General features: G+C 38.6%; 1 protein-coding gene across 1 annotated transcript in view; it reads left to right on the top strand.

Moving 5' to 3' along the window:
- Nucleotides 1-2,993: 2,993 nt before the first annotated feature.
- The window catches only part of LOC107193979 (liprin-beta-1), a 117,866-nt gene continuing 104,505 nt past the window's right edge, over nucleotides 2,994-16,354 (top strand). The window contains 1 exon segment of the mRNA XM_015583527.1: nucleotides 2,994-3,028. The gene's annotated coding sequence lies outside the window, so the exon portion shown is untranslated.

Raw genomic sequence — 16,354 nt, 5'->3', positions numbered from 1 at the left:
AAGTAGGTCCTTATAAGAATATTTACTTTCTTGAAATTGGTATAGTTACATACACTTTTTTGATTATTCAGTGGATAAACAGGATCACTTATAACGTAAAAATATAACTGATGGTATTCGTCTTGTGTAATTGATTATTTCATTCTTCCTTCGCTTTTAACATTGATCTCTAACGTATGTAGTTAATTAGAATATTTAGTTCGTCTTATTACAAATGATTTCGAAGACATAACGTCCGTTCGTTTTCGTGCATTCTTCCGCGTCGACCTCGTTCCAAGCAAAAGACACACCTGAGGTTAAATCTAATCTACGTTCAATGGCCGTGACAAAAAAGAATGGGTGCATTACGGCTCGCGAAAGTCCGCGTTACGTGAGTGCAAGCCATATCGTTGCACGGGAGGGGAAAAAAACGGGGGAAGGTAACGAGTTAACGATAACGAAGCATCGAATGGTTACTAACCGACTAATTTTATTATCGCGAGAATTACGTTCAGTGGACTCTTATTTCCCATAATGCTTAATTCTTGCTTCGATCGTGGTTCCCAGCCCACTTTCGTCGCCTTTATTATACATACACTCTCTACCAGAAGCTCGGAATCCCTTACGTGACTTACTGAAATTGGAGCTTTTTTCGTTAAGCAAATATCTTCCAGTAACTTGTAAATAATTGTGTTTTTGGCAAAAGTGAAGAAATTCGGTAATAATCGAGAGTCAGTTGCTCGTAAATTAAATTTCTATGTGGACTGAGCCGATTTTTATTTCGTAGGATAATACTGCCTGTAATTGTTTTTTAACCCAGACCTTACCGAAGACCTTAACTTTTCTTCGAGCAACTAAAAGCCTCTTAGCAACTCGCGCTTCGGATAAGAGGATACGCACAGCTCTCGTGTCATTCTCCCCGTCGTTGTTGGTCGAAATTAATTTAGCCCGGCTGCAAATTCAGTTTTATCGATGAGGATTATATTTTTAGAGAGGTCAGAATGCGCGGCCTGAAAACGCGAGATTTCGTATCATGCGTGTATTTTTATACGTTCTACCGGAGTAGACTCGTCTCTACTCCCACGAAGTGTATTAAGTTCCGCTGGAGATTATAATATAGTCGGTTCCGTGTTTTCATTTCATCTTTTCCCAGCCACTTCGCGTCGCTTCGAAAACGTTTATTTGTTTTATCAGAAAAGTCGAATAAAAATGTTAACCATCGTGATCTACATTTTGCGTTCTAAAAATTTCAGAATATTTTCGGTTTAACCGACATTGTTGAAAGATTCTTCTTGTGCTCGAGCATTTTCGAGATATTTTCTATTCCTCGAACACAACGATGGGATCCTCTTTATACTAAAAGAAAAAAATTTAAATATTTTCCATAGACTAGCGGTAAATCGTTTTCGTTGTACAGAATTTGAAAATGTGTAATGTATATTTATTATAAGTTACAGTAGATCTTTCTGGCGTAAGAGACTCGATGTATGTATAGTTGTATAATAGTATATTCATCGGAAACAACGGTGGATCCTTTTTCCCTTAGCTGGTCCGTATCTTGTAAACAAAAGGATCTCTACGGAATGCGGCGTACTTTTCCCGCGCCGCAGATGATCTATTCGAGGTTCAATTGAAGTACAAAAGGCACGTTTACGGACAATACCCATCGCCGTGCCTCCGAATGGCTTCCCCCTTTTGATACGCGACTCGCGACTAAGTACCTAAACTCACTGTCACTGATATCTTTCTCCGCCGACAATGGATATCCTCTCTGTAGCTTGAATTACGACGTTGCGAACTGGTAAGGGGGATAAATTCTGTCTGTTCCTTTTATCTCTACTCGCACGCTCCTCCCCAACCCCTCCCGAACGATTCTAAAAACGACGAAACTGCTTGAATCATTAAAAATGATTCAGTTTCTCGGGTAGTGTCGGTTCAGGTGATATACAGTGGGTCAAAAAAGTATTCGTACACTCTTTAAAACAGAACAACTCTTTCATAATTGGACCAAGTGACTTGAGTTTCCTTGTGAAGTTAGAAGGATTGATTTACTAAATGTGTTAAAAAAATTTTGACAAATTTGTGACTTCAGAATGTTGCAGAAAATAGTAATTGTCGTTTTTTACAACTTTTTGGCTGAGACTGTAATAAAAATTTAATAATTTATAACTATTTTGTTCGCAATTCCGACTAATTGCAACTTCAACATTTTGTTAGCACATCATTTCGTACACTAATCCTGTTCACAAAGAAACTCAAGTCACTTGGTCCAATTTTGAAAGAGTTGTTCTGCTTTAAAGGGTGTACAAATACTTTTTTTACTCACTGTAAGTTGAATATGTATTTTTCTTTAGATCGGAAATTTTCATAGTGATCCACGTGCATAGTATCTGCGATCTAGGGACCATTTGCCATATTCTAGGCACTTGATCTGTCCCCATTGTCGAATGATCAAGTTTTCTCTCTGTCTCGGGTGCATTTTTGCTAACATCCCACCGAATAATACGAGGTATTTACATTAATGTCAAAGCGACACTGATATCTCTCTTGGCCTACAATGGTAACCCTCGAAACGGTTTGAATTACCGGTATCGTAACCGGTTGGAGTGGATAAATGGTACCTGATCCCACTCGGCTTGGCACGTGATGCAAAGTAGGGTCAAGGAGCCGGGTGTATCTAGACAAAACTAAGGCTCGCCGAAGTTTATAGTGCAACGACCCCTCGTTGGTTGTATACGGATAACGAAGTCGGTGAAATCGTCCGCTGATAAAACTTGATTACGGTTGTGAATAAAGGGTTTTTACACTTAACCTGAATAATTCGTAGCCGACTTAATTGAATTGATTTTTTTCTCTGTAATTTATATGTAAATTTCTTTAATTATTTTCTTTCAATGTATTAACAAACAGTTCTTTCTTTTTTGCTCAGTTACAGAAGAAGTCGATGGACAGTGTACATGTGTATGAGAGTGTCTTATTCTGCGGTTGTGAACTTCTTGGAGATCTGGAATACGCAATTCCTCTGTAGATCCACGGTACCCATAATTAGGTAAGCAGTTACTTGCAATATATGGTTTGTAATCATTGGTGTGATATTTATCTTCAATAATGGTAACATTATTGAATTTTATGCCTTAAGAACCGGAAAGATGTATTAATGATGCCCGGTATTTGAACGGTGACGGAGAATTCGCACATATTTAATGAAAGATATACGGCGTGCGAAATGAAAATCTTAATAAATCTTAAACTTGGAAGTTGATTGATTAAAATAGTTTGAGTTATTATTGATTCGAGATTTGAACTTCTTTTTTCTTAAAGGAATAATGCTTTCCTTGGGTTTATAATCTGTTGAATGTTACGAACTGTGGGTTGAATAGAATATGAGAACTCGTATCGTGGAACTCGGATTTTAGACCGGTGAAAACGGAACAAGGATTAATCAGTCTTTGGGTCAGGATTTTTCTGTAGATTCGCGGTGAGACCGCAAGGCTAGTGTTACCTGTACGATGTGGCATGAAATGTCTTCCGGTAATATCACGTTTCGAACCCACGTTTCCATAGTAATTGCGTACTCGTACCTACATCAACATCGATCCATTAACTGACGGCATTAAATCGTAATTATCTTTTATTAACGGAAATTACGAAGTTACGAAAATTCAGAAAAAGGCCCTGTAAAGTAAAGAGTACTTTCTTCGACAAAATTTTAAAATAAATTATTTATTTCAATCATTCGTCTTTTTAAGCATTCAACATTTTGCATATAAAATTTTTTAAAACGTAGAGGATGCTCTATAGGATTATGTATATGTTTAAGATTCAAATGTTAGTAATTATGCATTCTTTTGTCGTTTAAATTAATATAAATCCAGCAAGTAATTTTATTACAAAAGCTTCATAAATGTATCCTTTATTTTGACGCTGACAAGATGCTACTCACGCCAACTATTATTCCCTAGTGCGAGTAATAGACTCCATCGACTCTAAAAGACGTTGTATACATAATAGATCATTTATTGTTCGATGTAGGTAATTATCAACCTATGAATGTCTATGCAAATTCTCATTATTTATGAACGGTTTTACAGAAATCAGTATCTAAGAAAAATTTACTTTAACATTTAGCAACTTCGTCAATCGAACTCCAGCCAGCTGAGCGGTCGTCCACGCATTTTCGGGCACTTGTGGCCGACAGCTCAGCTGATTGGAGTTCGTTCAACTGCTAATATCTCGGAAATGGAGCTTCCGATTACAAAATTTTTTACAAATAGTAAAGAACTTTTCGATTTGTATTTGCACGAGGAATATGTGTATTGTGTATTGTCCAATAATTTTGGGACACCCTGTATATGAAATGGTATTCGAGCGTAATTCGAAATCTCACGAGACACAAGACATCATATTCTCAGTTGTGAAAAAGAAACGCGTTATCATTCGACGGTTAACAGCGGTTGGCCTCGTTACAGTAACATTTCTCTCGTATTCACGTTAATCCCCCTGAGAAAGAACAGCCTATAAAGTAGAGAAGATTCTTCTGTAAAGGCAGTGCACGGGGTTGGATAAAAACGATCGTAAGCGGAGCAGGTCTGTTTTCTATATTTCCGTGGCACGGGCACAAAGAATACGCGAAATTTGTGGCGCTGTTCGACGGGAAAGGAAGGGCAAGGGAGAGATAGAGAAGAGATCCAAGAAGATTCCAGGAGTCCCTTAGCAGTGGTCGGGCTCCGCGGGGTATTAGAACGATAATATCCTCCATAAAGTGCGTTCCCGTGGAGAGAAATGGTAACCGCGGCATAAACTTACAACGACAAGTCACGCGATGTTTGCTCTGCTCTCGACGGGCTTTTTTTCCACCTTTATTTCGCGTGTTTCCTGCGTCGCCGTTCGTATCGGTCTATAATTTTTCACTTACGGGTGGTGCGTTATGTTAGGACCTCTCGAACTTTCTCGCATTGTTACTTTATCACGATCCCGTGTCGGCTATAAAATTAATTCGCTGTTACTCGTCGGAACTTTCGAGGAATTTCGTATATTTAGAGCGTTTTGAAACCCATATAGGTAATGTTCATTGGAGTTCACTAACTAAGTAACAGTCGAATAAAATCACCACTTGTGGCAAAAAAGTGCCTATTTTTTGCCTTATTTGTTTCTAAATTTCGACCAATGAGAATAATAATCAAAACTTTTGTGATAATACTTAAAATTTTGAACAAACAGATTTCAATCAAATTAATTTTATATGTAATCTTTGGAACACTATTCGCATATAAGAATGTTCTCTTTATATACAGCCCAAAAAAACATATGATATTTAGCTACATTTATTGGATTAAATTCGTGAAGTTTACTAATAGTTGATATTATCAACTATAATATCATTATCACAAACACTATACGTTAGTTTTTGTAGTTATATGTAGAATAAAATATTCATCTTAAATAAAACAATTTCTTCTTTAAGGATCTTTGTTTCATCTTATGAAAATAGAATTCAGAAAATATGTCTTTTGCATTATAACTGTTAAAAAACTATGTAGGCATATAGATTAAAACTACTTAAACATACTTTCATATAGATACAAAAGTAAAGGCAGTAGTAATTAAATAATATTCAATTAATAAGGGCGGCCATATTGTTTTTGCATCCGGGCGGCCAACAACCCAGGAACGGCCCTGTGTAAGAACTGTTATGATTCTCCACCAATCAGAAACAATCACGAAATTCACCGTGATTGGGAACGAACGTGATCACTCGTGATTTACAAGTAGCAGTTCACGCCATCTGTAATAAAAACACACGACAAAAATGTTGCGTCTAATTTACTATACATAAACATCCGCCTGTTCAGTAATCGGAAATTGTCCGCGGAATGCGTCCAGTTCCCGCGTTTTCTCGAAGCCGCGATAAACATTCGAGATTCGAGATTCGACACATCCGGATCTTGGTCGCAGTTTAACGAATGGCGTCATTCATTCGTTCGCGAGTAGGGGGAGAATCATACGGGCCACGGTTCTTTCGTTCTTTTCCCTTCCTCTTTTTCTCTCTTGCACGAGTCGAGCGAACCGGGTCCCACATTTATGCAGCGGCGGGCGATACGCCGCTGTTTAATATGTGGGCCACTTCAGTACATGTTTCCTCTACGCGTGGATCGCCACGATCTTTTTCGTCTTCGTGTCGAATCGAAAAAAGTATTCTCTTTGTTTTCGTGAACTGTTCATATCATGGCCGCGTTGAAATGCGTTGGATTGAGTGTGTTCCTTTGGTGTCGATGGCTCCTGTATTACCTGTACTCGAACGTGCTCAGTCTCGGTGAGTGATGATTAATTTCTTCGACTAAATTGATGAACATATATTTTGACGATGTAATCGGTAGTAGACAGTGGATATCTAGATTAATTTACAGTTTTCGTGGACTTAGTCGCGGAAGTAAGATTCACAGAGTAGGTTTTTGCTGTGTTCAGTAAAACGTTTGACGATGTTTGAAGTTTCAAATCTTTGGTTAGACTTTGAATACGATCAGATGCGTTTTAATCGTTCGTTTAGTTTAACGGCAATTTTCGTGTATTATTATTATAGATAAACACCAAAGTTAGAGATTAATACAGTATTCAGAATAATTAGATAGACAACCCTGTTGCGTCAATCAAGCGTAAAAACGTACGAAAGAAAATTCTATATACGTTTTATAAGTTAACATTATTTCCGTGCAGTGCTAACACATAGTTTCGTTTTTTTAAAAGTACACTACACTTGTCTCGAAATGACTTCTTACAAGGGAAGTTCGGTAACCCGAAAATTCCGATTCTTTTTAAACTGCAGGTTTGTAGAGGACCCCAAGAGCAGTATAACGCAATTTTTGTTTTTGGCCCAATTTCAGTTCTTCAGGGTGGAAACATGAAGGTAGATAGGTGTTTCCATATTTCCCTGTATATCTTTGAAACTATCGTAGATATAAACAAAATGGTTATAATAAAAATGAAATATGGAAATACCTATCTACCTTCAAGGGATGTTTTCACCCTGAAGAACTGAAATTGGACCAAAAACCAAAAATTGCACTATGCTTCTCTTGAGGTCACATACAAACCTGCAAAGTTTAAAAAAACTTGGGATTTTCGGGTTACCGAACTTCCCTTGTTAGTTAGATATTTGTGTTACACACTTCGAGTACCAACGAAATTATTTAACCAATTCAATTTAGAATCAAATGTTTGTAGGACTTGATTAGGGTATTGGGGTTACCAGTGTCGAGGGTTACGCGACAAAGGCTGATATAAAAATCCAATTACCTGATCGAAGTGTACGTTAACACCAGGAATTAGCGAGGCTCGTTGAAAATCCGACCTGTCAGCGACGAATTGTCTGAATTGTAGCGGCAATGAAAGGTTTCCGGCACGGAGTAGCGTGTGCGTGTAGAGCAAGAAGAATTTTTCACGGTTTTACGTTACACCTCCTCGGAGCTTTACCACTTAACCCTTACCAGCTTTCGTCCGACAGTACGAACAAGGACAGGCGGAGGGTTTGTAATCCTGATGGAAAATTCAGAGCAGAGTTGAGAATGAGATAGTTGTTGGTAATAAATGTTTCGTGGTTCATGGCTCCGGAAAGAGGGAGAAGTTTCGTGAATTCGTGAGTCTTCTTGGTGGTTGTTTCATATTCACACTGTCTTGGCCATCAGATATACGACGGTTGTAATTCGAAATACAAAGAAACTGTCTTATTTTAAATATAATTCGAATTAGTCTTCAACAGCTTATCCAAAAATCAACATATTACAAAATACATTATATAATATATTGTTTTGTTTAATATGTTGACTGCCAGAAATTTCATATACCCAACGAAACTTCTTTAATGTTCATCACTATGTTTATTCTGTCGACCTTCTTGAATCTCACAAAACTATATCGATTTCTTTCATTTAATAGCTTACTACCCAGATAGCACACAGACGGCTTAATGACGGCTTAAAGACGCCTCAGACCTAAAATAGCCGTAAATGAACGTTTTCAAGGCGTCTTGTGCTATCTGGGTATAAAGGGCTGAACAAGAAATTATATCACCCATCGGTTGACGTCAAATTATTAAAAAAACATACGATTACGATTTTGAGATCTCGAAAAATATGACTTCCAGATAGAAATATTCAAATCTATAGAAATTTAGAATAGTCGATATATGAAAATTAGTGTCTAAAATGACGATTATTTTATTTGGATATATAAAACGTCCTGGTTTCGAGCGATGTAACGTTTTTCATATCGACAGATATTGTACTATGTTCAGTGAGGTTTAGAAGCATCACGGAACCGTGTTGCGTCTATTTTATTCGATGCAAAACAAAGCTGTGGCCGGTGATTTCATTATCGCGGGAACTTTAACGGGTTACCGCAAAACGAGCGGCTATCTGTTACCTCGTAGCGCATGGTGATGAGCGTTAAGGTAGTAGAGTTTCAGCGGAACAGCATTGTGCATGCGCATACAATCACACAACGCATGCAAAATTAGTTCCATAAGAGTAATGAACGTACTGAAATCTGTAACATTGCGTGGTCATTGTTGTTGCTGGAAAGAAATTACATATTAACTGTATACATTAATTATTGTATCAATAATAAATAATTCAGCAGCATACAATGGCGGTGTCATATGTTGAATACAAGAAATTCTAATTTTGATAATACATATTTCAACTAAATAATTAATTTTCTTCCTTGTGATCTTCAACCGTTGACTGTTATTTAATTTCCGTTTAAAACATATTTCTGTCCTTTTTCGGTTTGAAAATGGTCGTTGTAGAACGAGAAAGGTGTTCAATTAGTACTGATTTCTGATTCTTTAAAAAATGCACATGAAATTTGGTGAAATATGGCGGGTTATTGATTGGTACACTTAATATATTAGAGATTTTAGAATCTTCGTTTATCTTTAAATCGTTTTATTCATCGAAGTTTCGTCGAAAGGGATAGAAGCTTGATAACGTTTCCTGGTTAGATTCTGAAAAGTCTGACTTTCGAGCGAGTAAATTATGAATCCTTACGAGCGATAGAGACTCCAAGATCGGACTGGAATCCCCACAAATTCAATGATAGCAACGAACTTTAATTGAATGAAATATACCTATACCTGTATCGAATTCTACGGCAAAACTAGATACGATTGCCTCAGTAAGAGTTCAAGCTCAATTTTATCATTTCAAATCAGGCTCACACGTTTCCTGCTCCTCTACAAACACCATCGAAGTAGTCTACTTCAACCCCATACACGAGCAGCCTGCATTCTTCCTCAAGCGTAACATATCTAATCACTATTTCCTTAAAGTTCATGTTTGTGAACAATGTATTCTTAATTCACTTTTAATCAGTCCAGTCTATCAGAGTGTTCATCAAATTCATTCAGTTCACTAGATTGCTCTACAGTCCACTTAGTACATTCAATCCATCAGAATCTTCTACAATTCATCTAATCCACCCGGCCCATCAAATTGTTCTAGTCAATCCATTCCACCAAACTATTCTTGAATCCACCTAGCCCACCCAGTCAATCAGACTTTTCTATAATTTATCTAGTCAGTCCAGTCTATCAACGTGTTCATCAAATTCATCCAGTTCACTAGATTGCTGTACAGTCCACTTAGTACATCCAATCCATCAGAATCTTCTACAGTTCATCTAAACCACCCGGTCCATCAAACTCTTCCATAGTTAATCTGGTCCATCCAGTGTCATCAGATTGTTCTACAGTCCACAAATTCATCCAGTCTATCAAACTGTCCTACAGTCCGTACAGTACATCCAATCCATCGGACACGGTGTACAAACATTGAACCCCTATTTCCATAAAGATCAATGATTTCGACCACCACCCTATCATCAATTCACTTCCGAATAAACTCGATAGGGAAAATATCTGTGACACGAAGTACCGTACGTGACGTGGTTAAGATTCCCGCAGTAATCCGCGTCCATAAGTGAAGCTCTCTCACCCTGTCCTGCCGAGGTCGAAAATCACGGGTGTCATTGTGGCCTCTAGTTATAGGATGGACCTATGTAATTGCCCAACCCCCGGTCTCGCGGCACGACGTGGCCAATCAACGTCCATTGATTCACTTTGGATTCTCTCTCATTCTATCTCTACCTATCTATCTCTCGTCTCCCGTGCCAACAATCCTCCGAAAGTTAGCCCCAGATGGGCCGAGGCCAATCTTCCCCCAGCACGAAGCCTCGTGTTTACCGACCGGCCAGGGAAAATATTTTCTCGTCATTGCTGGGTTCCTCGGGACGGCGGGAGACCTTAATCGTGTTCCAGACTGTCCTCGGCACCGTTCGTTCCCCAATACACAGGCCGCGGAAAACCCGACTGGTTTTCTCCACGTCGAACGACCCCATCCCGAAAGTAAAGCCAGCAAATCGAGAGTGGACCTCTTCAGCCATTCGTGGTTATCCAATTAGCGATTCGACGAGCGATAATTCCGGCGGTACGTAGCCCTCTCACTTGAACGTAGCGTCTATAGATCGATCTTTAGCAGGACAAAGGGAATTTTTACGGTCGTAGGAAAATGTATAAGCCCCCGGGGAATTGGCCCAAGGTTCTTGCCGGGGCTTTTGTACGGTTTCCTTCATCGTTTTCGAGGCTGCGTTAACGTAGAGCTTCGTGTTACTCTTTTCTCTGATGTTCGATACGGTTGATTACAGTGGTAATCGGTACTAAGGTTTTCGTTTGAACTGTATCGTAAATGGAAACAATTACAAATGTTTATTAACTCTTTGAGGACCAACGGTGTTTTTACAGCCTACCAAAATCGCAGATTTACGTATAAATGATTATTATAATTCTGAGCAATGTAAGTTAAAATATTTCTATTTCAGTAAGGTGTAACTATTAATACTTGGACAGGAATCTAATGAAAACTATTAGACACACATTTCTCCTCTGGGCGATATTCCTACAGCAACCCTCAAACTTAGGGGTAGAAGATATATCTCTTCGAACGTTTTAGAAACTCTTGATGCTAGGTAATAATATTTAAACCGCAACATTTCCGATAGTTTCAATGAGACCCTATTTGTAAAAGAAAAAAATATCATAAATTGGTACAATTTGTGAAAAGCAATGAACGACTTCAAGTTCAACGCTCGTGAAACGTTCTGTACAATATCCCCCCTCCACGATGAGAATTAATTAGCGATCAAGTCGGTAAACTAATTACAGAATGTTCAGAACGGGTTAATGGACCGCTAATGACGGTACAGCAGATTAATTGAAAGTCCCTTTGTCTCTCAAGCCGTGTTTACGTGAATTCGGTTCATTTCACCGGCGGAACCCCCTCTTTCGAATCGAGGCGGCACGGTGCGTCGATTCGAAATAACCAGCCGACCCTCCTTTTGGCAGCCTCGGTCGGGCCAGACACCCTGCTGATGAATCCGATGCTCTTGACTAAAGGCTTTTCGCGGCTTCCATTGACCAGCGATCTCGATTCCGCTCCGTTCCACCCCTGACTTCGAATTGTTCCTGACTGTCCACCCCGGTCATTGTTAAGGGCGTATTCTGCTATAGCCGGTAAAAAAAATCGATTTCCTTTTTCTTGCATTTTCTCATAGCTTGGGATCCTGAAAATGTGTTCCTGAAGCATTATGGCGAAATTCATAAAATTGTTAAATCTATAGAAGAATAAAGGACATGGAAAGGCATGCAAACTTTATAAAATCGTGTTTTGGAAAATGATTGTTAGATATTTCGAATTTTTCTTGACCGATTGGGTCCATCTTGTGAACACATCTTCATCAAACGTGTCGCTGTTTTTTCTGTCAGAATTGAGCTCAAGTATTTTTCTTTTTTAATTTTACAACTCGACAATAAGGAAAAAGGTGGCGAAAATTGATGGTTAATTTTTGATATTTCAATCCAAATCTGGTACCTATTACTGGGGGAATAGGTACTATTTACTGGAATCTAAAAATAAGGGAACTATTACTGGAATCTAAAAATGATAAACAACCGAGTATTAAAATATTTGGAAATCTGTGAAAAAAAGACTCGTCTGAAGATGAGTAAGCATTTCTACCAATGACTGTAGAAAAAGTGAAGATAATTTATACATTAATATTTTCCTAAAATAAAAATAACTTTTGCTCAATTAAATATTTCCCACCAGTGGTAGCAGTGTCGAACTGCGGATTTTAGACGTTCATAACGGATGCACCTGAACAGAACACAATAAACTGGTAAATATGGTGTCTGGGAACGATGTATCGAGCGAGAAAAGATTGAAATTTTAACTGCATCTGTCTATTTAATCCCCACCCCGGCTATCTACTCGAGGATGATCAATATTCAAACGAAATTGAGGCGAAACACCTTGGGGAACCATTTAAACCTAGCCGATTACAGTAGTAAATTTGAAAGTCAGCTGTAAGTGGGTAGGGCCGGCGATAAATCGGACGAATCGCGAAACTTTTGCGATGGAATAACGCTGATAACAGAACGCGGAGAAAGTTGAAGGGGAGTCTGAATGGTGTTCCGTAGAGGAAGCCACCTTTGAAGCATATGATACCACCTTTAGAATGGTCCCCTTTAGCTGTGCATCTGCGTGCTTTTACACAGAAATGTCAGATTATTGAATATCGATTTTACTTATCACTCCACGGAACAACGCGTACATAAATAAAAGAGGGGAATATAATTTCTGTTTGACCTTTTGTTTTTAAAAACTAATTTAGAAATGTGTAGATTTGCATAATCATCCGTGATCTACCCTTAACACGATGACATCCATAAAATTCTAACAATAGAGTCTAATAAAAATTCATATATTCGGTATTTAATTATTTTTTATTTTCTTTTCTCATTTTTTCTTCCTTTCTTCTTTTTAGTTTTAATCTTATTTATGATTAAGTTTAATTTTACTATGGTATATTATTTTGTTACAATAAATTATTATTATTATAAAGTTCAGGTTTTAGTTCAGAAGTAAAAATTGACACCGATTAATGGGATGCCCATATTTAGATACAAAAAATCTATCGAAGCACTTTCAATTTATTTTCAAACATATTATCAAATTTTACAAGTACCTACAATAAATTTCTAACTGAAAGGTATTAAAATAAAATTCAGATCTGTCAGAAAAGCGTAGATTATCAAACTTTATAAGTACGTATACATAAATTTCTAATTCAAAAGATGCAGAACAATCTGTTTTTTATTATCGAATTTTTTCTTCATCCGAAGGTTCTCGAAATTATCGGATCTGGTTCCTAGGAATATCGTTGATCGATCGATGTAGGACAGTTTGAACGTTCAAAATTCACCGTAACGAAAATTCCCAGAGCTGTATCGCGACCCGACAGATCTGGCGAAAATTTATTTCGGGTGGGCATGCAGCTGCTGCGTCAGCCGGCGTCAGACCGGAAGATTCCTCCGCGTTACCCTGCATTTCGCGTCCCGGCATCCCCGAGTGATAGGAGGGTGAAACCGATATCCCAGCAATTTTCTCAATTGCATTTCCTGCCTCCCCCGCAATTTGTATATTAATCTGGCATTATATCGTCAGCAGTATAACGGGGTTTTAGAAATGGGAGGGGGAGAAATTGGATGACGTAAACACAGTGAAATAATAACGTAGACGAACACTGTCCGCGGAGTTATTGGCAGTTGATCGAAACGGATCGTTTTTCTCGGGAATCCCATATTCGGTCCCGATATTTCGCGATTGTAAATTAAAAAGTATAACGGGTTCGTATGACGTGTTCTGTTCAATTACAAATTTATCCGTGCAGCTGCGGAGACCCCAGGATTCGTCTGGTATTTACTCGTACCGAGCCATTAATTAGTGGTAACGGACGTGAAATATTTGTATTGTTTAATAGCGTTTCTCGTCGAACACACACAGATATTCTTTCGCGCAGAGTGAACCTCTTATAATTCATTGTTACGAATATTTCAGCAGGTTGAAAATGGAAGGATATTTAGCGGAATGGTGGGATAAATATGGTCGACTGTGAGAATGTAGATGTCTTCTCGAGATAATAGGTTGTTAGAGGAAATAAATTAGTTTCTCTGAATTTTCATAATTATAAGTTAACATTTTGCTGGCTGGAGAATATAACTTAACATCGTACACTCAGAGGGGGCTGTATTTATATACACGAAACTGAGAGCGGACATCTTTTTCGGGAAAAAATTGAAAGATATTTATTCGCCTGTTACAAAATGTGAAGAATATGGTATGTCATATGGTGGCAAGTTTCATCCTATCCTGAACATGTTTCAAAACGATTTGCAAATATACCTACAACTGCAGGTGTTCTGAAAATATTTAGAAACTACAACCTAACTTTTATTTGTTAAACTTAGCATATAGGAATGCGATATTTCCCTATATTTCACTATTCTAGTTCTTATCCAATAAAGATGTACTACTACGCTAACTGATCTCAGCTTTTGTTTTTGAAAAGACGTACTGCTACGTCAACGGACATCAAAGTGTTAATTATCACTTGTGAAATCCTTGTCACGTATTGTTATTCAGGACGAAGAACGCAACCGTTCGTGACATTGCATGGCGATATCCCGTTTTTTTTTCTTTCGGGGCCAAGATTAAAAAGACCGCCCTCGACCAGCTTCCGTGGAGGGTGTAATTAAAGGGACGGCGAATCTAGATAGGCGCTTTAGGCCCGATGCAGCATCATGCTTGTTCACCCGTTGAAGCCACTTGCGCCTCTCGAGAGAGAGTGTTTTACACCCCCGGGACAGACGATCTATCAGCGTTGTTCCTGCCGGGCATAATCACGACCCTGAACCCCCAGCCCCTCTTTCGTTCTTAAAAGATAACGATTACGTCATGCACGGAACAATGGCGTGTACTGTGTCTAAATCATGAAGCGTGACGCCGAGGACCGGCAATTAGGATGATAAGGGCGACGAAGGGATTAACCTCTTAATGATCGTGCTTATTGAAAAGGATCGCTGCGTTGAAATATACATACGTACACGGGTTCCCCTTGCGTTTTGAGTTTTAGATCGAGTTCCTTTTTGTGTAATGATAGATGAAAATTTTTGTGAATTATTTCACGCGAACCAGGATCACAGGAAAATTAAGTTGATCTATTAAGGGATGTTTTTCATAAGTTAGTATGACAAATTACATTTCTTAGTCTTTGGGAACAATAATTAAATTAGGGAAAACAAGGTACATTAAGGTGGGTATCCACTTGTTGCATCGTTGCGTATGAATATGTATCTCTGTTCTCAAATTTGTATAAAAAATACAGGCCGCCGAAGTATACAATTTTGGACTATTATCGTGAAACCACGATTTACTTAAAAATTTATATCACAGAAACTATTTATCGTGCCGAGTTCGGTCTACGATTATTTTAATCTAGAAGAATTGCCCTACTATAATATATTTTTTCTCATATGAATAGTTGATTTTGTAATACTGAAAATTATAAACATATTCTCTTTTCCCGATTTTCTCTGTGATAGGCAAGGGGTGTTTAAATTAAAAATAATATGGTCATATTCTTTGTCACTATACACCCATCTGTGTCAAAATGGAGTCTGTCTGTACAAAAAAAAAAATTCTCAGGAGAAATAGCAGTATAAGTATAAAAATATTTAATTAAAAAAAAATTAAATGGAACGAATACTCCGCGTAAATCGAGGGACGAGTGTTTATTATGCGAAGTAAAATTTTGCTCAACGTGTACAAGAATCGAGGATACTTTTTGAAATAAATGACGGTAGTCCGTTCGACGCCTCTCTACCGACCCCAACCATTCGAGGGTTAACAAGTATCGGTCAAGATAGCGCCGAGTCCAAATGTGCCAATAAAAGCCACCCCACCGCTCGGTCTGAACAGGGTTGCGTTCGCGTGACCCATGGAATTTAGGTACTCATTTAAGTTTCGTTTACGTTACGTGCTGGGGATGCAGGTTGCACCCGTCTCGGGAACCGCTACACTTTTCCATCGTGCATCATGGGAGGCGCACGCGAAGGCAAGATGAGCACGCCGACGTTCCAGAGCCTGGTAAATTAGGTTCGGGTGGGATACTACCGGTCATCACGGCAGGTGCTTTTACCTGAGGTCTGCTTTATGCGGCACGTTCGGTTGATTGCTGTTACACGTGTGGGGGCTTAACCTGCAAAATCAACCCCCGGTCTGTTCGTGGCCGTTCTTCTTCTTTTCTTGTTCCTGTTTCTCGACTCGTGGACGTCAGCTCGCAGCGATTTTCTTTCTTGCGTATTATTAACCTGTGGAAGGCGGAGCAGGATAATTTCTGAACCAGTAACGAAAGCTCCTATATATGTTTCATCAAAGTTTGCAGCTGGCGTTTTAATGTAGACTTGAAGTCTCGGTCTTGAGTG

This window comes from Dufourea novaeangliae, unplaced genomic scaffold (assembly GCF_001272555.1).
Source record: "Dufourea novaeangliae isolate 0120121106 unplaced genomic scaffold, ASM127255v1 scaffold21, whole genome shotgun sequence".
Taxonomy (NCBI): domain Eukaryota; kingdom Metazoa; phylum Arthropoda; class Insecta; order Hymenoptera; family Halictidae; genus Dufourea; species Dufourea novaeangliae.
Note: the sequence above shows the minus strand (reverse complement) of the source record. Positions and strands in the feature narration are given on the sequence as shown.